Below are 24,926 nucleotides of genomic sequence, written 5' to 3'. Positions count from 1 at the left end.
TGATTTCAACACCACTATGTCATGATCATGTCATTCACAATGGAGACGAAACAAAGGGTTAGAGAAAGGCAGAAACTGTGAGGCATATGTTGTGTCCTACAATACTGTGGCACTGTGGAAACATCAATATGAAGACACGGTTAGCAAGAACAACCAGCATCACAGTAGTCACCCTCACTGTACAACAATAAGACAAGACCAGGTTTCCCATACAGTACTTTAGTGAAACCATATCAATTCTTTACCATATCTCTCCATTTATTATATATATTGTATATAAGCACTCATATCAATGTGGCCCTTTATCTATCCCTGGTGCAGGCCATTGCAGCTACTATCCATGACCGACCATTCCCTAGTGCCTCCACTATGAGTGATAACCTTGGTTTACGATGCAGCCATCAACTGACCACAACAGACACCAAAGCATAGGAGTGCATTGGTGGCCTCCACTGACAACCAGGATCACCTACATAAATATCAAGCAGAAGATAGCATTTGCGCCAAAGTATGCCAGCCAACCAGTTTGCTTCTGGAAGCAGGTCATTTTCAGAGATGAAAAAAATGTCCTCTACCAATGCCCCTACAGGAGCAGATTACATTTGTCAACATCCAAACACTAGGTATCTGTCAAAAACATCCTCTCTCCCTTAACAACATAAAATTCAACTACATAAAAAAAGGATGCAACATATGCCTATTAAAGATGACAGGTCTACACTACCCTCACAGATTAATATATTACATTGTCAGCACTGTACCATGTTACTGTCAAAAGAATTACTGTTGTACCTTACCTCATGCATTATCATAATCTAATGGGATTATGTATACTTCTCTTTGTAAGACTACTGTTTTCTTTGTTTTTGCTACTTTATACTATTTTGATGTTTCTGCAACATCCAACTCTAGTCATCAGGTTCATCCAAGCATAACATAATTTGCTATTTCATATGTTAGTAAACGTTTGTTCCTAGATTAAATACCATTGCCGACCACTTTATAGGTTACAGATTTCAGATTTGATGCCCATCATGTAAGTACTAGAGGGAAGGGACATGCAACTGCAGGGATGTTTGGATGGATATAGGCAGGGGGTGTTGGGGAGCTTGCAGATGTGGGTTCTTGTTTCACAAGGGAAAAGTACATTGAAATGCTGGAGATTATGTGACCCCCTATGAAAGCAAAGCTCTACCTGCACCAGTGTCTCTTTGCCTCCTCCATGACAACAGCTCATCCACACCTGTCAGGATGTTAAGGTGTGGTTTGAAAAACAAGGAATCACAGTGATGCCTGCCATATCCACCCAAATACCCTGAACTGAGCCTTAACGAACATACCTAAGCTGTCATAAACAAAGACTTCCCACACAACCGCTACTGTGATCATGCTATGTCATCAGTAATCTCTTGCAGGCATGGGAACATTTTTGTATCCCAGAAGGACAACAGCTGCCATCAGAGTTGGTGGCATCCATACCCTGATACTTGAAAAGTATTCTGGACACAGGAGGTGATTATACCAAATAATTATGTAATAAACGTGAGACACTATTACTCTCTACCTTACCGATTATCATATCATGACCTTGCTAGCAAATGAATGTAAGAATATCAAATGCTACTTAAGGATACAGTCAAAATATATGTTTACTCCTTGTTAATGGTGCAAAAAGGAACATTTAAGATTACCACATACATACTGTTTAATACCTGGTTTGAAAAGAGAGATATACATAAGTATACGTATGTAAACAGGAGAGATGGCGAGAGAGCGTTATTGGATTAGGAGTTAATTGGGAATACCTGGTTTAAAAAGAGAGATATACATAAGTATACTTATGTAAGTGGCATGTGAAGAGTGGGAGGTGGGTTGATTAGAAAGGGTAGTGAGTGGTGGGATGAAGAAGTAAGAGTATTAGTGAAAGAGAAGAGAGAGGCATTTGGACGATTTTTGCAGGGAAAAAATGCAATTGAGTGGGAGATGTATAAAAGAAAGAGACAGGAGGTCAAGAGAAAGGTGCAAGAGGTGAAAAAAAGGGCAAATGAGAGTTGGGGTGAGAGAGTATCATTAAATTTTAGGGAGAATAAAAAGATGTTCTGGAAGGAGGTAAATAAAGTGCGTAAGACAAGGGAGCAAATGGGAACTTCAGTGAAGGGCGCAAATGGGGAGGTGATAACAAGTAGTGGTGATGTGAGAAGGAGATGGAGTGAGTATTTTGAAGGTTTGTTAAATGTGTTTGATGATAGAGTGGCAGATATAGGGTGTTTTGGTCGAGGTGGTGTGCAAAGTGAGAGGGTTAGGGAAAATGATTTGGTAAACAGAGAAGAGGTAGTGAAAGCTTTGCGGAAGATGAAAGCCGGCAAGGCAGCAGGTTTGGATGGTATTGCAGTGGAATTTATTAAAAAAGGGGGTGACTGTATTGTTGACTGGTTGGTAAGGTTATTTAATGTATGTATGACTCATGGTGAGGTGCCTGAGGATTGGCGGAATGCGTGCATAGTGCCATTGTACAAAGGCAAAGGGGATAAGAGTGAGTGCTCAAATTACAGAGGTATAAGTTTGTTGAGTATTCCTGGGAAATTATATGGGAGGGTATTGATTGAGAGGGTGAAGGCATGTACAGAGCATCAGATTGGGGAAGAGCAGTGTGGTTTCAGAAGTGGTAGAGGATGTGTGGATCAGGTGTTTGCTTTGAAGAATGTATGTGAGAAATACTTAGAAAAGCAAATGGATTTGTATGTAGCATTTATGGATCTGGAGAAGGCATATGATAGAGTTGATAGAGATGCTCTGTGGAAAGTATTAAGAATATATGGTGTGGGAGGAAAGTTGTTAGAAGCAGTGAAAAGTTTTTATCGAGGATGTAAGGCATGTGTACGTGTAGGAAGAGAGGAAAGTGATTGGTTCTCAGTGAATGTAGGTCTGCGGCAGGGGTGTGTGATGTCTCCATGGTTGTTTAATTTGTTTATGGATGGGGTTGTTAGGGAGGTAAATGCAAGAGTTTTGGAAAGAGGGGCAAGTATGAAGTCTGTTGGGGATGAGAGAGCTTGGGAAGTGAGTCAGTTGTTGTTCGCTGATGATACAGCGCTGGTGGCTGATTCATGTGAGAAACTGCAGAAGCTGGTGACTGAGTTTGGTAAAGTGTGTGGAAGAAGAAAGTTAAGAGTAAATGTGAATAAGAGCAAGGTTATTAGGTACAGTAGGGTTGAGGGTCAAGTCAATTGGGAGGTGAGTTTGAATCGAGAAAAACTGGAGGAAGTGAAGTGTTTTAGATATCTGGGAGTGGATCTGGCAGCGGATGGAACCATGGAAGCGGAAGTGGATCATAGGGTGGGGGAGGGGGCGAAGATTCTGGGGGTCTTGAAGAATGTGTGGAAGTCGAGAACATTATCTCGGAAAGCAAAAATGGGTATGTTTGAAGGAATAGTGGTTCCAACAATGTTGTATGGTTGCGAGGCGTGGGCTATGGATAGAGTTGTGCGCAGGAGGATGGATGTGATGGAAATGAGATGTTTGAGGACAATGTGTGGTGTGAGGTGGTTTGATTGAGTGAGTAACGTAAGGGTAAGAGAGATGTGTGGAAATAAAAAGAGCGTGGTTGAGAGAGCAGAAGAGGGTGTTTTGAAGTGGTTTGGGCACATGGAGAGAATGAGTGAGGAAAGATTGACCAAGAGGATATATGTGTCGGAGGTGGAGGGAACGAGGAGAAGAGGGAGACCAAATTGGAGGTGGAAAGATGGAGTGAAAAAGATTTTGTGTGATCGGGGCCTGAACATGCAGGAGGGTGAAAGGAGGGCAAGGAATAGAGTGAATTGGAGCGATGTGGTATACCGGGGTTGACGTGCTGTCAGTGGATTGAATCGAGGCATGTGAAGCGTCTGGGGTAAACCATGGAAAGTTGTGTAGGTATGTATATTTGCGTGTGTGGACGTATGTATATACATGTGTATGGGGGGGGGGTTGGGCCATTTCTTTCGTCTGTTTCCTTGCGCTACCTCGCAAACGCGGGAGACAGCGACAAAGTATAAAAAAAAAAAAAAAACTTATGTAAGTAGGAGAGATGGCCAGAGAGCATTATTGGATTACCTGTTAATTGATAGACGAGCGAAAGAGAGACTTTTGGATGTTAATGTGCTGAAAGGTGCAACTGGAGGGATGTTTGATCATTATCTTTTGGAGGCAAAAGTGAAGATTTGTAGAGGTTTTTAGAAAAGAAGAAAGAATATTGGGGTGAAGAGAGTGGTGAGAGTAAGTGAGCTTGGGAAGGAGACTTGTGTGAGGAAGTACCATGAGAGACTGAGCAGAGAATGGAAAAAGGTGAGAACAAAGGACGTAAGGGGAGTGGGGGAGGAATGTGATATATCTAGGGAAGCAGTGATGGCTTGTGCAAATAATGCTTGTGGCATGAGAAGCGTGGGAGATGGGCAGATTACAAAGGGTAGCGAGTGGTGGGATGAAGAAATAAGATAATTAGTGAAAGACAAGAGAGAGGCATTTGGACAATTTTTGCGGGGAAATAATGCAAATCACTGGGAGATGTATAAAAGAAAGAGGCAGGAGGTCAAGAGAAAGGTGCAAGAGGTGAAAAAGAGGGTAAATGAGAGTTGGGGTGAGAGAGAATCATTAAATTTTTGGGAGAATAAAAAGATATTTTGGAAAGAGGTAAATAAAGTGCGTAAGACAAGGGAACAAATGGGAACAGCAGTGAAGGGCGCAAAAGGGAGGTGATAACAAGTAGTGGTGATGTGAGGAGATGGAGTGAGTACTTTGAAGGTTTGTTGAAAGTGTTTGATGATAGAGTGACAGATATAGGGTGTTTTGGTCGAGGTGGTGTGCAAAGTGAGAGGGTTAGGGAGAAGGATTTGGTAAACAGAGAAGAGGTAGTAAAAGCTTTACGGAAGATGAAAGCCAGCAACGCAGCAGGTTTGGATGGTATTGCAGTGGAATTTATTAAAAAAGGGGGTGACTGTGTTGTTGACTGGTTGGTAGACTATTTAATGTGTGTATGACTCATGGTGAGGTGCCTAAGGATTGGCGGAATGCTTGCATAAAGCCATCATACAAAGGCAAAGGGGATAGAAGTGAGTGCTCCAATTACAGAGGTATAAGTTTGTTGAGTATTCCTGGGAAATTATATGGGAGGGTATTGATTGAGAGGGTGAAGGCATGCACAGAGCATCAGATTGGGGAAGAGCAGTGTGGTTTCAGAAATGGCAGAGGATGTGTGGATCAGGTGTTTGCTTTGAAGAATGTATGTGAGAAATACTTAGAAAAGCAAATGGATTTGTATGTAGCATTTATGGATCTGGAGAAGGCATATGATAGAGTTGATAGAGACGCTCTGTGGAAGGTATTAAGAATATATGGTGTGGAGGCAAGTTGTTAGAAGCAGTGAAAAGTTTTTATCGAGGATGTAAGGCATATGAACGTGTAGGAAGAGAGGAAAGTGATTGGTTCTCAGTGGATGTTGGTTTGCGGCAGGGGTGTGTGGTGTCTCCATGGTTGTTCAATTTGTTTATGGATGGGGATGTTAGGGAGGTGAATGCAAGAGTTTTGGAAAGAGGGGCAAGTATGCAGTCTGTTGTAGATGAGAGAGCTTGGGAAGTGAGTCAGTTGTTGTTCGCTGATGGTACAGCGCTGGTGCCTGATTCAGGTGAGAAACTGCAGAAGCTGGTGACTGAGTTTGGTAAAGTGTGTGAAAGAAGAGAGCTGAGAGTAAATGTGAATAAGAGCAAGGTTATGCAATTGGGAGGTAAGTTGAATGCAGACTGCATACTTACCCCTCTTTCCAAAACTCTTGCATTCACCTTCCTAAAAACCCCATCCATAAACAAATTAAACAACCGTGGAGACATCTAGCACCTCAGCCGCAAACCAACATTCACTGAGACCAATCACTTTCTTCTCTTCCTACATGTACACATGAGTTACATCCTCAGTAAAAACTTTTCACTGCTTCTAACAACTTACCTCCCACACCATATATTCTTAATACCCTCCACAGAGCATCTCTGTCAACTCTTATCATATGCCTTCTCCAGATCCATAAATGCTACATACAAATCTATTTGCTTTTCTAAGTATTTCTCACATACATTCTTCAAAGCAAACACCTTATCCACACATCCTCTACCACTTCTGAAACCACACTGTTCTTCCCCAATCTGATGCTCTACGCATGCCTTCACTCTCTCAATCAATATATATTCATTACACTTTGTCGCCGTCTCCCGCGCCAGTGAGGTAGCGCAAGGAAACAGACGAAAGAATGGCCCAACCGACCCACACACGCACATATACATACCTATACATCTCAATGTATACATATATATACATTCACACAGAGACATATACATATATACACATTTACATAATTCATACTGTCTGCCCTTATTCATTCCCATCACCACCCCGCCACACATTAAATAACAACCCCTCTCCCCTCATGGGTGCGAGGTAGCGATGGGAAAAGACAACAAAGGCCTCGTTCGTTCACACTCAGTCTCTAGCTGTCATGTATAATGCATTGAAACCACAGCTCCCTTTACACATCCAGGTCCCACAGAACTTTCCATGGATTAACCCAGACGCTTCACATGCCCTGGTTCAATCCATTGACAGCATGTCGACCTCAGTATACCACATTGATCCAATTCACTCTATTCCTTACACGCCTTTCACCCTCCTGCATGTTCAGGCGCCGATCACTCAAAATCTTTTTCAATCCATCTTTCCACCTCCAATTTGATCTCCCACTTATCCTCGTTCCCTCCACCTCTGATACATATATCCTCTTGGTCAATCTTTCCTCACTCATTCTCTCCATGTGACCAAACCATTTCAAAACACTGTCTTTTGCTCTCTCAACCACACTCTTTTTACTACCTCACGTCTCTCTTACCCTTTCATTACTTACTCGGTCAAACCACCTCACACCATATATTGTCCTTAAACATCTCATTTCCAACACATCCATCCTCCTCTGCACAACTCTATCTATAGCCAACGCTTCGCAGACATATAACATTGTTGGAATCACTATTCCTCAAAACAAACCCAATTTTCCGTTTCGAGATTATGTTCTCGACTTCCACACATTCTTCACTTCCTCCAGAATTTCTCCATTCAAACTTCCCTCCCAATTGACTTGTCCCTCAACCCTACTGTACCTAATAACCTTGCTCTTATTCACATTTTCTCTCAGCATTCTTCTTTCACACACTTTAACAAACTCAGTCACCAGCTCCTGCAGTTTCTCACATGAATCAGTTACCAGCCCTGTATCATCAGCGAACAACAACTGACTCACTTTCCTAGCTCTCTCATTCACAACAGACTGCATACTTGCCCCTCTTTCCAAAACTCTTGGATTCTTCTTCCTAACAACCCCATCCATAAACAAATTAAACAACCATGGAGACATCACGCACCCTGTCGCAAACCAACATCCACCGAGAACCAATCACTTTCCTCTCTTGCTACACGTACACATGCCTTACATCCTCGATAAAAACTTTTCACTGCTTCTAACAACTTGTCTCCCTCACCATATATTCTTAATACCTTCCACAGAGCATCTTTATCAACACTATCATATGCCTTCTCCACATCCATAAATGCTACATACAAATCTATTTGCTTTTCTAAGTATTTCTCACATACATTCTTCAAAGCAAACACCTGATCCACACTTCCTCTACCATTTCTGAAACCACATTGCTTCTTCCCCAATCTGATGCTCTACGCATGCCTTCACTCTCTCAATCAATATATATTCATTACACTTTGTCGCCGTCTCCCGCGCCAAGTGAGGTAGCGCAAGGAAACAGACGAAAGAATGGCCCAACCGACCCACACACGCACATATACATACCTATACATCTCAATGTATACATATATATACATTCACACAGAGACATATACATATATACACATGTACATAATTCATACTGTCTGCCCTTATTCATTCCATCACCACCCCGCCACACATTAAATAACAACCCCTCTCCCCTCATGGGTGCGAGGTAGCGATGGAAAAGACAACAAAGGCCTCGTTCGTTCACACTCAGTCTCTAGCTGTCATGTATAATGCATTGAAACCACAGCTCCCTTTACACATCCAGGTCCCACAGAACTTTCCATGGATTAAGCCCAGACGCTTCACATGCCCTGGTTCAATCCATTGACAGCATGTCGACCTCAGTATACCACATTGATCCAATTCACTCTATTCCTTACACGCCTTTCACCCTCCTGCATGTTCAGGCGCCGATCACTCAAAATCTTTTTCAATCCATCTTTCCACCTCCAATTTTGATCTCCCACTTATCCTCGTTCCCTCCACCTCTGATACATATATCCTCTTGGTCAATCTTTCCTCACTCATTCTCTCCATGTGACCAAACCATTTCAAAACACTGTCTTTTTTGCTCTCTCAACCACACTCTTTTTACTACCTCACGTCTCTCTTACCCTTTCATTACTTACTCGGTCAAACCACCTCAACACCATATATTGTCCTTAAACATCTCATTTCCAACACATCCATCCTCCTCTGCACAACTCTATCTATAGCCAACGCTTCGCAGACATATAACATTGTTGGAATCACTATTCCTCAAAACAAACCCAATTTTCCGTTTCGAGATTATGTTCTCGACTTCCACACATTCTTCACTTCCTCCAGAATTTCTCCATTCAAACTTCCCTCCCAATTGACTTGTCCCTCAACCCACTGTACCTAATAACCTTGCTCTTATTCACATTTTCTCTCAGCATTCTTCTTTCACACACTTTAACAAACTCAGTCACCACTCCTGCAGTTTCTCACATGAATCAGTTACCAGCCCTGTATCATCAGCGAACAACAACTGACTCACTTTCCTAGCTCTCTCATTCACAACAGACTGCATACTTGCCCCTCTTTCCAAAACTCTTGGATTCTTCTTCCTAACAACCCCATCCATAAACAAATTAAACAACCATGGAGACATCACGCACCCTGTCGCAAACAACATCCACCGAGAACCAATCACTTTCCTCTCTTGCTACACGTACACATGCCTTACATCCTCGATAAAAACTTTTCACTGCTTCTAACAACTTACCTCCCACACCATATATTCTTAATACCTTCCACAAGCATCTTTATCAACACTATCATATGCCTTCTCCACATCCATAAATGCTACATACAAATCTATTTGCTTTTCTAAGTATTTCTCACATACATTCTTCAAAGCAAACACCTGATCCACACTTCCTCTACCACTTCTGAAACCACACTGTTCTTCCCCAATCTGATGCTCTACGCATGCCTTCACTCTCTCAATCAATATATATTCATTACACTTTGTCGCCGTCTCCCGCGCCAGTGAGGTAGCGCAAGGAAACAGACGAAAGAATGGCCCAACCGACCCACACACGCACATATACATACCTATACATCTCAATGTATACATATATATACATTCACACAGAGACATATACATATATACACATGTACATAATTCATACTGTCTGCCCTTATTCATTCCCATCACCACCCCGCCACACATTAAATAACAACCCCTCTCCCCTCATGGGTGCGAGGTAGCGATGGGAAAAGACAACAAAGGCCTCGTTCGTTCACACTCAGTCTCTAGCTGTCATGTATAATGCATTGAAACCACAGCTCCCTTTACACATCCAGGTCCCACAGAACTTTCCATGGATTAACCCAGACGCTTCACATGCCCTGGTTCAATCCATTGACAGCATGTCGACCTCAGTATACCACATTGATCCAATTCACTCTATTCCTTACACGCCTTTCACCCTCCTGCATGTTCAGGCGCCGATCACTCAAAATCTTTTTCAATCCATCTTTCCACCTCCAATTTGATCTCCCACTTATCCTCGTTCCCTCCACCTCTGATACATATATCCTCTTGGTCAATCTTTCCTCACTCATTCTCTCCATGTGACCAAACCATTTCAAAACACTGTCTTTTGCTCTCTCAACCACACTCTTTTTACTACCTCACGTCTCTCTTACCCTTTCATTACTTACTCGGTCAAACCACCTCACACCATATATTGTCCTTAAACATCTCATTTCCAACACATCCATCCTCCTCTGCACAACTCTATCTATAGCCAACGCTTCGCAGACATATAACATTGTTGGAATCACTATTCCTCAAAACAAACCCAATTTTCCGTTTCGAGATTATGTTCTCGACTTCCACACATTCTTCACTTCCTCCAGAATTTCTCCATTCAAACTTCCCTCCCAATTGACTTGTCCCTCAACCCTACTGTACCTAATAACCTTGCTCTTATTCACATTTTCTCTCAGCATTCTTCTTTCACACACTTTAACAAACTCAGTCACCAGCTCCTGCAGTTTCTCACATGAATCAGTTACCAGCCCTGTATCATCAGCGAACAACAACTGACTCACTTTCCTAGCTCTCTCATTCACAACAGACTGCATACTTGCCCCTCTTTCCAAAACTCTTGGATTCTTCTTCCTAACAACCCCATCCATAAACAAATTAAACAACCATGGAGACATCACGCACCCTGTCGCAAACCAACATCCACCGAGAACCAATCACTTTCCTCTCTTGTTACACGTACACATGCCTTACATCTTCGATAAAAACTTTTCACTGCTTCTAACAACTTGTCTCCCTCACCATATATTCTTAATACCTTCCACAGAGCATCTTTATCAACACTATCATATGCCTTCTCCACATCCATAAATGCTACATACAAATCCATTTGCTTTTCTAAGTATTTCTCACATACATTCTTCAAAGCAAACACCTGATCCACACTTCCTCTACCATTTCTGAAACCACATTGCTCTTCCCCAATCTGATGCTCTGTACATGCCTTCACCCTCTCAATCAATACCCTCCCATATAATTTCCCAGGAATTCTACACAGACTTATACCTCTGTAAACTGAGCACTCACTTTTATCCCCCTTGCCTTTGTACAATGGCACTATGCAAGCATTCCGCCAATCCTCAGGCACCTCACCATGAGTCATACATACATTAAATAACCTTACCAACCACTCAACAATACAGTCACCCCCTTCTTTAATAAATTCCACTGCAATACCATCCAAACCCGCTGCCTTGCTGGCTTCTATCTTCCGCAAAGCTTTTACTACCTCTTTTATGCTTACCAAGTCATTCTCCCTAACCCTTTCACTTTGCACACTACCTTGACCAAAACACCCGATATCTGCCACTCTATCATCAAACCTTCAAAATACTCACTCTATCTCCTTCTCACATCACCACTACTTGTTATCACCTCCTCATTAGCCCCCTTCACTGATGTTCCCATTTGTTCCCTTGTCTTACGCACTTTATTTACCTCCTTCCAAATCATCTTTTTATTCTCCCTAAAATTTAATGATACTCTCTCACCCCAACTCTCATTTGCCCTATTCTTCTTATCTTGCACCTTTCTCTTGACCTCCTGCCTCTTTCTTTTATATATCTTCCACTCATTTGCAGTATTTTCCTGCAAAAATCGTCCAAATGCCTCTCTCTTCTCTTTCACTAGTAATCTTACTTCTTCATCCCACCACTCACTACCCTTTCTAATTTGCCCATCTCCCATGCTTCTCATGCCACAAGCATCTTTTGCGCAAGCCTTCACTGCTTCCCTAAATACATCACATTCCTCCCCCACTCCCCTTACCTCCTTTGTTCTCACCTTTTTCCATTCTGTACTCAGTCTCTCTTGGTACTTCCTTACACAAGTCTCCTTCCTAAGCTCACTTACTCTCACCACTCTCTTCACCCTAATATATTCTCTTCTTTTCTGAAAACCTCTACAAATCTTCACTTTCGCCTCCACAAGATGATGATCAGACATCCCTCCAGTTGCACCTCTCAGCACATTAACATCCAAAAGTCTCTCTTTCGCGTGCCGATTGATTGACACGTAATCCAATAACGCTCTCTGGCCATCTTTCCTATTTACACACGTATACTTATGTATATCTCTCTTTTTAAACCAGGTAATCCCAATCATCAGTCCTATTTCAGCACATAAATCTACAAGCTTTTCACCATTTCTATTTACAACACTGAACACCCGATGTACACCAATTATTCCCTCTACTGCCACATCACTCACTTTTGCATTCAAATCACCCATCACTATAACCCGGTCTCATGCATCAAAACTACTAACACACTCATTCAGCTGCTCCTAAAACACTTGCCTCTCATGATTTTTCTTCTCATGCCCAGGTGCATATGCACCAATAATCATCCATCTCTCTCCATCCACTTTCGGTTTTACGCATATCAATCCAGAGTTTACTTTCTTACACTCTATCACATACTCCCACAACTCCTGTTTCAGGAGTAGTGCTACTCCTTCCCTCACTCTCGTCCTCTCACTAACCCCTGAATTTACTCCCAAGACATTCCCAAACCACTCTTCCCCTTTACCCTTGAGCTTCGTTTCACTCAGATCCAAAACATCCAGGTTCCTTTCCTCAAACATACTACCTATCTCTCCTTTTTTCTCATCTTGGTTTACATAGACACACATTTAGACACCCCAATCTGAGCCTTCGAGGAGGATGAGCACTTCCCGCGTGACTCCTCCTTCTGTTTCCCCTTTTAGAAAGTTAAAATACAAGGAGGGGAGGGTTTCTAGCCCCCCGCTCCCGTCCCTTTAGTCATCTTCTACGACACGTGAGGAATGCGTGGGAAGTATTCTTTCTCCCCTATCACCAGGATACCCTCCCATATAATTTCCCAGGAATACTCAAAAAACTTATGCCTCTGTAATTTGAGCATTCACTCTTATCCCCTTTGCCTTTGTACAATGGCACTATGCAAGCATTCCGCCAATCCTCAGATACCTCACCATGAGTCATACATATATTAACTAACCTTACCAACCAGACAACAATACAGTCACCCCCTTTATTAATCAATTCCACTGCAATACCATCTAAACCCATTGCCTTGCCAATTTTCATCTTCCGCAAAGCTTTTACTACCTCTTCTCTGTTCACCAAACCATTCTCCCTAACCCTCTCAATTTGCACACCACTTTGCCCAAAACACCCTATATCTGCCACTCTATCATCAAACACAATTAACGAGCCTTCAAAATACTCACTCCATCTCCTTTTCACATCGCCACTACTTATTATCACCTCCCTATTTGCCCCCTTTACTGATGTTCCCATTTGTTCCCTTGTCTTATGCACTTTATTTACTGCCTTCCAAGACATCTTTTTATTCTCCCTAAAATTTAATGATACTCTCTCACCCCAACTGTCATTTGCCCTCTTTTTTGCCTCTTGCACCTTTCTCTTGACTTCCTGCCTCTGTCTTTTATATCTCCCAGTCATTTGCAGTAGTTCCCAACAAAAATTGCCCAAATACCTCTGTCTTCTCTTTCACTAATAATGTTACTTCTTAATCTCACCACTCACTACCCTTTCTGAACTGCCCACCTCCCGTGCTTCTCATGCCGCAAGCATCTTTTGCACAAGCCATCACTGCTTCCCTAAATACAACCCATTCCTCCCCCACTCCCCTTACCTCCTTTGTTCTCAGCTTTTTCCATTCTGTACTCAGTCTCTCCTGGTACTTCCTCACACAAGTCTCCTTCCCAAGCTCACTTACTCTCACCACTCTCTTCACCCCAATATACTCTCTTCTTTTCTGAAAACCTCTACAAATCTTCACCTTCGCCTCCACAAGATAAAGATCAGACATCCCTCCAGTTGCACCTCTCAGCACATTAACATCCAAAAGTCTCTTTCGCGCGCCTATAAATTAACACGTAATCCAATAATGCTCTCTGGTCATCTCTCCTACTTACATACGTATACTTATGTATATCTCTCTTTTTAAATTAGGTATTCCCAATCACTAGTCCTTTTTCAGCACATAAATCTACAAGCTCTTCACCACTTCCATTTACAACACTGAACACCCCATTTACACCAATTATTCCCTCAACTGCCACATTACTCACCTTTGCATTCAAATCACCCATCACTATAACCCAGTCTCGTGCATCAAATCTACTAACACACTCATTCAGCTGCTCCCAAAACACTTGCCTCTCATGATCTTTCTTCTCATGCCCAGGTGCATATGCATCAATAATCACCCATCTCTCCCCATCCACTTTCAGTTTTACCCATATCAATCTAGAACTTACTTTCTTGCATTCTGTAACATACCCCCACAACTCCTTTTTCAGGAGTAGGGCTATTCCTTCCCTTGCTCTTGTCCTCCCACTAACCTCTGACTTTACTCCCAAGACATTCCCAAACCACTCTTCCCCTTTACCCATGAGCTTTGTTTCACTCAAGAGTCAAAACATCCAGGTTCCTTTCCTCAAACATACTACCTATCTCTCCTTTTTTCTCATCTTGCTTACATCCACACACACTTAGACACCCCAATCTGAGCCTTCGAGGAGGATGAGCACTTCCCTGCGTGACTCCTTCTTCTGTTTCCCCGTTTAGAAAGTTTAAATACAAGGAGGAGAGGGTTTCTAGCCTCCCGCTCCCATCCCCTTTAGTCGCCTTCTACGACACGTGAGGAATGCGTGGGAAGTATTCTTTCTCCCCTAGCCCCTATCCCCTATTATGATCACAAAATTTCCATACCAAATAAAGGCAGTGATGGACCCCTCTGGAGTAAGAAGACCCATGAGGATAATGCTGTGTGTTCACTGATGACAGTACAGTTTTACAAAAGGGCCATTTGTGAGTCAGATGCATCCCTGAATCTAAACAAAGTACAACATATGCCTTCATGCTTGGTATAATCTGTGTACAGGATATATGTCTGTGAAAAAAAATGAACAAGTACACTTTTTCTTCTCCATGGTGGAAGAAGAACAATTGGGACTTTTGGAGATGTCAGCAACATATTCCCATTTCTCTCACATTTATCCATTCATAGTGGAGGATGTGTGTACCATTCATAGTGGAGGATGTGTGTACCATTCATAGTGGAGGATATGTCTACCATTCATAGTGGAGGATGTGTGTACCATTCATAGTGGAGGATGTGTGTACCATTCATAGTGGAGGATGTGTGTACCATTCATAGTGGAGGATGTGTGTACCATTCACAGTGGAGGATGTGTGTACCATTCATAGTGGAGGATGTGTGTACCATTCATAGTGGAGGATGTGTGTACCATTCATAGTGGAGGATGTGTGTACCATTCATAGTGGAGGATGTGTGTACCATTCACAGTGGAGGATGTGTGTACCATTCATAGTGGAGGATGTGTGTACCATTCATAGTGGAGGATGTGTGTACCATTCATGGTGGAGGATGTGTGTACCATTCATAGTGGAGGATGTGTGTACCATTCATAGTGTAGGATGTGTGTACCATTCATAGTGTAGGATGTGTGTACCATTCATAGTGGAGGATGTGTGTACCATTCATAGTGGAGGATGTGTGTACCATTATAACTTTGCTCCATTAAGAAAGACAATGACCATTATAATTTAGGCATGATCAATTTTCTTATGAAGCTTTTTTCAATACCAAAAGATTCAATTGAGTGTCCTGTAATATATCTAATTTTTCAATACCAAAAGATTCAATTGAGTGTCCTGTAATATATCTAATTTTTCAATACCAAAAGATTCAATTGAGTGTCCTGTAATATATCTAATTTTTCAATACCAAAAGATTCAATTGAGTGTCCTGTAATATATCTGATTTTTCAAAAAATTTACTTCTTCAGGAAAGCTATTTGAAACTAATTAATCTGTATCTCTGATGCTTGTTCCCAACTGAAACTCCCTCAAGAGGGTGGGAATAGCAATAAGGTCTTCATAACCAGTGAACCCCAGTGCCACTCTCAGCCTTTAAAGCCTCACTCTTAACAGGCCATTGGCAGAGGGCAAGTATACTGCAGTGTCTGCTGAGGTTCCTACCTAATGCTCCTACTGATTACTTCTACCTAAAGCTCCTGCCTAAATGTTCCTATTAATGTCTATTGCTCCTAGAATGTTGCCAAAAGGCTGGGCAGGAACATAGTGCTCATCACAGGAAAATCTAGATATGATGAATGAGCTGTGTGAGTCAAGTGATGTCAACTGTTATGCATGACTAGGAGAGATTGTATGTTTGTGGAGAGAATGCAAATAGTCCACATGTGGGTGAAGCAGAAAGAAAAGATAGCTACCCAAGTCATATGAGTGTAACTTAATAACCAATGAATTCATAAATCATATCTAGCATATTTTTGTTACTGAACTCATTCTTTCAGCTTTGGAGCTTTTCCAATTCGGTGGTACAAGTCTGAAAAATCTGAACTACTTTTATCAACATTTTTGTTTTTCCACTCCCTAAAAATATTTCTGCAATTTTCATGTTTTGTAATCGTTGAGGTATCTGTTTACTATCATCAGTTTTACACACCCTACACAGCAAGTGGAGTGAGAACATTCATGAAAGCAAAACAATTTTTAATATTCTGTGCACTGTTTGTAATTCAAAATATGCTCTACAACCAGGAAAGCACAAAGATGCTCAACTGGAGCTTAAGTTGTTAGAATCATGATGACAGCCATGATAGTACAGTAAAAAATTTCTCAATATGTAAAGCAACATTTCAAATAATGACAGAAGAGGATTATTACATGTCTAACCTACCTTGACTTGTTGGCTGGACATATATCTTGTCAGTTGCTGCTCCTTCCCCTCTCTGCGTCGATGCCGATACCCAGAACTCGTACCTGTCTCTGGTACTCACTCCCTCAGCTACATAAGATGTCTCACCGGGGCCTAATGTTCTTGATGGTAACTCTCTCTGCATGAAATGTACAAATAAGTGAATATCACTCTCTTTGGAGTGAGACAAGGAACATGGAAACAGAAGTAACTGATAATATGTTATCATAACCTGAATGGATATACATGTATAATAAGATGATATGAATGCTTCAGAAGGAAAAATTTGAATAGGAATATGGATTTTAAGAGGATATTTCAATCTGTTTCGACTTCACAATTACTGACTGAAAGCTGCAGTGAAAATTTGCATTCTTTTTTTCAAAGTGCTACACACCTATTCTGAGAAATACTATTTTCTTCTATGAATATTTTCTTGCTGGCATGACTGATTACCCTATTGTACTTAGAAGGCTAGTGCAGAGAACTTATGCTTTAAATAGTGCATAACAGCAAATTAATTCCACTCATAAATAAGCTATTTCTCATATACCCTTAATAAAAAAAAAAATCCAGCTTCACACACACAGACCATCTACCACTGTGCAAGATAGGCAACTGAAAAGTATCCATGTGACTTTTTTAGTTACAGAGCTAAACAAACTTTGAAGGAACAGCGGAAAGGGAAGGGAATATGCTGACATGAGTAGGATATTTCAGATGAAAATCCATGTTCCTCTATGCACAGTAAGCTCTCTCTTTGTATGTCTGATGCCAGCATGACAATGCAATGTAAGAGGCCTGTAAGTCCAACTGTGAGATACAGAAAAAGAATATAGTCAGTTCTCTAGCAATATAACCAAAGAGAATGGTGACTTTCCCTAAAACAAGTGTTATCTATCTGCGAATTCTTAACCATGGTGAAAGATATATATATGCACAATTATTAGAGACTGATCCAGGGCATGTGAAACATCTGAGTTGAACCATGGAAAAGTCTGTGGTGTCTTCTTGTTGAAGGGAGCTATGGTTTTGGTGCATTACACATGACAGCTAGACAAATAGATGAGTGGATGTGGCTTTTCTTCATCTGCTTCCTAGCATTACCTAGCTGATAAAAGGGGCAGCAATCGAGCATGAAAGAGGAGAAAAGAATTTATAGGTATCATTATCTTTTCTTTCATGCATTTGTGCACCCAAGTGTGATCTGGGCCAACCAATCAGCACCGACCAAGGGGCACAGCAGTGGGGTGCAGTGGACAACAGTGCAGTCTTCTTCTCACACTCAAGATTACCAATTGTATCTTGTCCCTGGGGATAGGGGAGAATAATTACCTCCCATGTATTCCCTGTGTGTCATAGAAGGCGACTAAAAGGGGAGGGAGCAGGGGGGGGGCTGGAAATCCACCCCTCTTGTTTAATTTTCCAAAAGAGGAACAGAGAAGGGGGCCAAGTGAAGATATTCCCTTAAAGGCTCAGTCCTCTGTTCTTAACGCTACCTTGCTAATGCTGGTAATGGCGAATAGTATAAAAAAATAAAGAAAATCTTCTCCAGGTGTACTAACTGTCACTGTATCATCTAAACATCAAACCCAGTATCAGAATCATAAAATGAGTGCTTTATATAACTTGTGGACCTCTTCAGTGTTTGTACAATATGCAGGCCCCAAAGACCTTTCACATGCCATGGTTCAGTCCAGTGACAGCACATCAACCCCAAAATCACACAATGTTCCAATTCACTCTATTCTTTGCATGCCTCTCACCCTCCTGTATGTTCAGGCCCCGATCGCTCAAAATCTTTTTCACTCCATCCTTCCACCTCCAATTCGATCTCCTGCTTCTCCCTGTTTCCCCCACCACTGACACATTTATCCTCTTTATCAATCTTTCCTCACTCATTCTCTCCATTTGTCCAAACTATCTCAACACACTCTCTTCTGCTCTCTCAGCCGCACTCTATTTCCACACATCTCTCTTGCCCTTTCATTACTTACTCGATCAAACCACATGAAACCACATATCGTCCTCAAACATTTCATTTCCAACACATCCACCCTCTTCTGTATAACCCTATCTACAGCCCATGCCACGCAGCCATATAACACTGCTGGAACTACTATTCCTTCAAATATACCCATTTTTGCTCTCCGAGATAACGTTCTCAACTTCCACATATTCTTCATCACTCCCAGAACTTTCGCCCCCTCCCCCACCCTATGACTCACTTCCGCTTCCATAGTTCCATCCACTGCTGAGTCCACTTCCAGATATCTAACACACTTCACTTCCTCCAGGTTTTCTCCATTTAAACTTACATCACAATTAACTTGTCCCTCAACCCTACTGAACGTAATAACCTTGCTCTTATTCACATTTACTCTCAACTTTCTTCTTTCACACACTTTACCAAACCCCAACCTCTGCAGTTTCTCCCCTGAATCAGCCACCAGAGCTGTATCATTGGCGGACATCAGAGAGAAGAGGTAATGAAAGTTTTGCGGAATATGAAATCTGGCAAGGCGGCGGGTTTGGATGGTATTGCAGATGAATCTATTAAGAAGGGGTGACTGTGTTGCTGATTGATTGGTAGGGATATTCAATGTATGTATGCATCATGGTGAAGGATTCCGAGGATTGGCGGAATGCATGCATAGTGCCTTTGTCCAAAGGGAGAAGGGTATAAAGATGAGTGTACAAAGTACAAAGGCATAAGTTTATTAAGTATTCCTGGGAAATTATGTGCGAGGGTACTGAGTGAGAGGGTGAAGGCATGTACAGAGCATCAGATTGGGGAAGAGCAGTGTGGTTTCAGAAGTGGTAGAGGATGTGTGAATCACGTGCTTGCTTTGATGAATGTTTGTGAGAAATAGTTAGAAAACAGATGGATTTGTGATTAGCATTTATGAATCTGGAGAAGGCATATGATAGCGCTGACAGAGATGCTTTTCAGAAGGTCTTAAGAGTAAATGGTGTGTAGGATGAAAATTGCTAGAAGCAGTGAAAAGATTTTATCAAGGATGTGAGGCATGTATATGAGTATGACGAAGGAGAGTTATTGGTTCCCAGTGAAGTTCAGTCTGTGGTAAGGGTGTGTGATGTCTCCATGGCTGTTTAATTTGTTTATGGATGGGGTGGTTAAGGATGTAAATGCAAGAGTTTGGAGAGGGGCGAGTACGCAGTCTATTGGAGATGAGAGGGCCAGGAAAGTTAGTAAATTATCGTTTGCCGATGATACAGTGCTGGTAGCTAATTCAAGTGAGAAACTACAGAGGTTGGTAACTGAGTTTGGAAATGTGTGTGAAAGGAAAAAGTTGAGAGTAAATGTGAATAAGAGCAAAATTATTAGGCCCAGTAGGGTTGAGGGACCAGTTAATTGGGAGGTTAATTTAAATAGACAAAAATTGGAGGAAGTGAAGTGTTTTAGATATCTGGGAGTGAACTCAGCGGTGAATGGAACCATGGAAGCCGAAGTGAGTCACAGGGTGGGGGAGGGGGCAAAGATTCTGGGAGTGATGAAGAATATGTGGAAGGAGAAAACGATACCTTCGAGATGAAAAATGGGTATCTTTGAAGAAATAGTGGTCCTAACGATGTTATGTGGTTGCGAGGCATAGTTTATAGAAAGAGTTGTACGGAGGAGGGTGGATGTGCTGGAAATGAACTGCTTGAGGTCAATAGGTGGTGTGAGGTGGTTTGATTGAGTAAATAATGAAACAGTAAGAGAGATGTGTGGAAATGAAAAGCGTGTGGTTGAGAGAGCAGGAGTATTGAAATGGTTTGGACATATGGAGAGAGTAAGTGAGGAAAGATTGACGAAAACAAAATATGTGTCAGAGGTGGAGGAAACAAGAAGAAGCTGGTGATCAAATTGGAGGTGGAAGGAGGATGGAGTGAAAAAGATTTTGAGTGATCAGGCGTGAAAAGAATAGAGTAAACTTGAACGACCTGGCACCCCCATACTCATGTATATACATACGGCCACACACGCAAATATACATACCTACACAGCTTTCCATGGTTTACCCCAGACACTTCACATGCCCTGATTCAATCCACTGACAACACGTCAACCCCGGTATATCACATCGATCCAATGCACTCTATTCCTTGCCCTCCTTTCACCCTCCCGCATGTTCAGGCCCCGATCACACAAAATCTTTTTCACTCCATCTTTCCACCTCCAATTTGGTCTCCTACTTCTCCTCGTTCCCTCCACCTCCGACACATATATCCTCTTGGTCAATCTTTCCTCACTCATTCTCTCCATATGCCCAAACCACTTCAAAACACCCTCTTCTGCTCTCTCAACCACACTCTTTTTATTTCCACACATCTCTCTTACCCTTACGTTACTTACTCGATCAAACCACCTCACACCACACATAGTCCTCAAACATCTCATTTCCAGCACATCCATCCTCCTGCACACAACTCTATCCATAGCCCACGCCTCGCAACCATACAACATTGTTGGAACCACTATTCCTTCAAACATACCCATTTTTGCTTTCCGAGATAATGTTCTCGACTTCCACACATTCTTCAAGGCTCCCAGGATTTTCGCCCCCCTCCCCCACCCTATGATCCACTTCCGCTTCCATGGTTCCATCCGCTGCCAGATCCACTCCCAGATATCTAAAACACTTTACTTCCTCCAGTTTTTCTCCATTCAAACTTACCTCCCAAATGACTTGACCCTCAACCCTACTGTACCTAATAACCTTGCTCTTATTCACATTTACTCTTAACTTTCTTCTTTCACACACTTTAGCAAACTCAGTCACCAGCTTCTGCAGTTTCTCACATGAATCAGCCACCAGCGCTGTATCATCAGCGAACAACAACTGACTCACTTCCCAAGCTGTCTATCCCCAACAGACTTCATACTTGCCCCTCTTTCCAAAACTCTTGCATTCACCTCCCTAACAACCCCATCCATAAACAAATTAAACAACTATGGAGACATCACACACCCCTGCTGCAAACCTACATTCACTGAGAACCAATCACTTTCCTCTCTTCCTACACGTACACATGCCTTACATCCTCGATAAAAACTTTTCACTGCTTCTAACAACTTGCCTCCCACACCATATATTCTTAATACCTTCCACAGAGCATCACTGTCAACTCTATCATATGCCTTCTCCAGATCCATAAATGCTACATACAAATCCATTTGCTTTTCTAAGTATTTCTCACATATATATATATATATATATATATATATATATATTATATATATATGGTGTGGGAGGCAAGTTGTTAGAAGCAGTGAAAAGTTTTTATCGAGGATGTAAGGCATGTGTACGTGTAGGAAGAGAGGAAAGTGATTGGTTCTCAGTGAATGTAGGTTTGCGGCAGGGGTGTGTGATGTCTCCATGGTTGTTTAATTTGTTTATGGATGGGGTTGTTAGGGAGGTAAATGCAAGAGTCCTGGAAAGAGGGGCAAGTATGAAGTCTGTTGGGGATGAGAGAGCTTGGGAAGTGAGTCAGTTGTTGTTCGCTGATGATACAGCGCTGGTGGCTGATTCATGTGAGAAACTGCAGAAGCTGGTGACTGAGTTTGGTAAAGTGTGTGGAAGAAGAAAGTTAAGAGTAAATGTTAATAAGAGCAAGGTTATTAGGTACAGTAGGGTTGAGGGTCAAGTCAATTGGGAGGTGAGTTTGAATGGAGAAAAACTGGAGGAAGTGAAGTGTTTTAGATATCTGGGAGTGGATCTGTCAGCGGATGGAACCATGGAAGCGGAAGTGGATCATAGGGTGGGGGAGGGGGCGAAAATTTTGGGAGCCTTGAAAAATGTGTGGAAGTCGAGAACATTATCTCGGAAAGCAAAAATGGGTATGCTTGAAGGAATAGTGGTTCCAACAATGTTGTATGGTTGCGAGGCGTGGGCTATGGATAGAGTTGTGCGCAGGAGGATGGATGTGCTGGAAATGAGATGTTTGAGGACAATGTGTGGTGTGAGGTGGTTTGATCGAGTAAGTAACGTAAGGGTAAGAGAGATGTGTGGAAATAAAAAGAGCGTGGTTGAGAGAGCAGAAGAGGGTGTTTTGAAATGGTTTGGGCACATGGAGAGAATGAGTGAGGAAAGATTGACCAAGAGGATATATGTGTCGGAGGTGGAGGGAACGAGGAGAAGAGGGAGACCAAATTGGAGGTGGAAAGATGGAGTGAAAAAGATTTTGTGTGATCGGGGCCTGAACATGCAGGAGGGTGAAAGGAGGGCAAGGAATAGAGTGAATTGGAGCGATGTGGTATACAGGGGTTGACGTGCTGTCAGTGGAGTGAATCAAGGCATGTGAAGCGTCTGGGGTAAACCATGGAAAGCTGTGTAGGTATGTATATTTGCGTGTGTGGACGTGTGTATGTACATGTGTATGGGGGGGGGGGGGTTGGGCCATTTCTTTCGTCTGTTTCCTTGCGCTACCTCGCAAACGCGGGAGACAGTGACAAGGTATAAAAAAAAAAAAAAAATATATATATACATATATATATAATATATATATATATATATATATATGCATATATATATATATATATATATATATATATATATATATATATATATATATATATATATATATATATTTAGGATCAGTGTTTGGAAATGTTGTAGTGTGCCCAAGGCAAATCTTACATCCAGAAATATATGTGTTTTAAACATATTCATTATCTCCCAGGATCACTTTCTATTCCTCATGTACCTGTAGCTACATCATTCATCTCTAGTCAGTAGAATAATAGGTTAAACATAATCTCATTCATCATATGACAGGATAATATTATCTGTATTGAGTTAAATATAAGTACGAAAGTGGAAATTACTATCTAAAGCTATTAGCGAGAGATAAACCAATATCAGATTGTATAATGAATGTAGGAGTAATAATTCAGCATTTCCTATTTCATAGATTAGCTATTGAAGGTGGTTACCCATACACTGCCTAGTTCTCCCTGAATTGAGGGGACACCACCTTTTCACTATGCCTTCATGCCACAAGTGCGGGTAGTTTTGCCTACTTACAAGTGTTCAGCACTTTTATGTTGTTCGTCATTGTTAATGTCTTGAATTATTGCTCTTCTAGTTCAGAAATTTTTTGAAAAATGTTTTGTTTGGTTTGTAGAATCTCAGTTATCCAGAGCTAGATCTTTTCCTTTTACCCATTCCATACCAGCTTGCCCTTGCCAGTCTTTTGTGAATCATATGGAGAATTTTGATTGCAAGATACCCCCTAAGAAAATCTAATTTTTAAAAAGAATTCACTGGTAAACATTTTGTTGTCCAGGTGGCAAAATCTACAGGGAATATGATCCAAATTAAATACACTATCACAGAGAAATGGCAAGATGTTACACATTGGGCTAAAAGTTAGATGTTTTAAAGTTCTTGCCATTAAAAGATTCTCTCACCCAGAAAGACACTGCATCACTTTCCATGAGAATTTTATGAACTTAACATTACTTAACTTCTTTATAACTGAACTGGTTTTCAGATTTGTTTATTCAGTGCTTTTAAACCTGTATGTTCAGGATGATATGGATTAAAACATCATTCTTGATCAGCCTTTACAAGAATGTTACTTGTTATGTTTACAATATAAGAAACTGAGTTCATGTTAAGGATACCTGGCTCTTTTGCCTGCTGTCATGTGTTGATTACTTACAATCATATGGAGGTCCCAGATGGGCCGGACCATCATGACTCTTTGAAACTGATCATCGGCTTTTAAGGAAACCACCTTTTTCCTTTCATCTCGTTATTTAATTTTCCAAAAGAAGGAACAGAGAAGGGAGCCAAGTGAGGATATTCCCTGAAAGGCTCAGTCTTCTGTTCTTAACGCTACCTCGCCAACGCGGGAAATGGCGAATAGTATGAAGAAAAAAAAAAAATAAATATATATATATATATATATATATATATATATATATATATATATAGGGGATTAAGAATACTTCCCACGTATTCCCTGCGTGTCGTAGAAGGCGACTAAAAGGGGAGGGAGCGGGGGGCTGGAAATCCTCCCCTCTCGTTTTTTTTTTTTAATTTTCCAAAAGAAGGAACAGAGGGGGCCAGGTGAGGATATTCCAAAAAAAGGCCCAGTCCTCTGTTCTTAACGCTACCTCGCTAACGCAGGGAAATGGCAAATAGTTCAAAAAAAAAAGAAAAAAAATATATATATATATATATATATATATATATATATATATATATATATATATATA

Source organism: Panulirus ornatus, chromosome 12, assembly GCF_036320965.1.
Source record: "Panulirus ornatus isolate Po-2019 chromosome 12, ASM3632096v1, whole genome shotgun sequence".
In the NCBI taxonomy this organism is placed as follows: domain Eukaryota; kingdom Metazoa; phylum Arthropoda; class Malacostraca; order Decapoda; family Palinuridae; genus Panulirus; species Panulirus ornatus.
Note: the sequence above shows the minus strand (reverse complement) of the source record.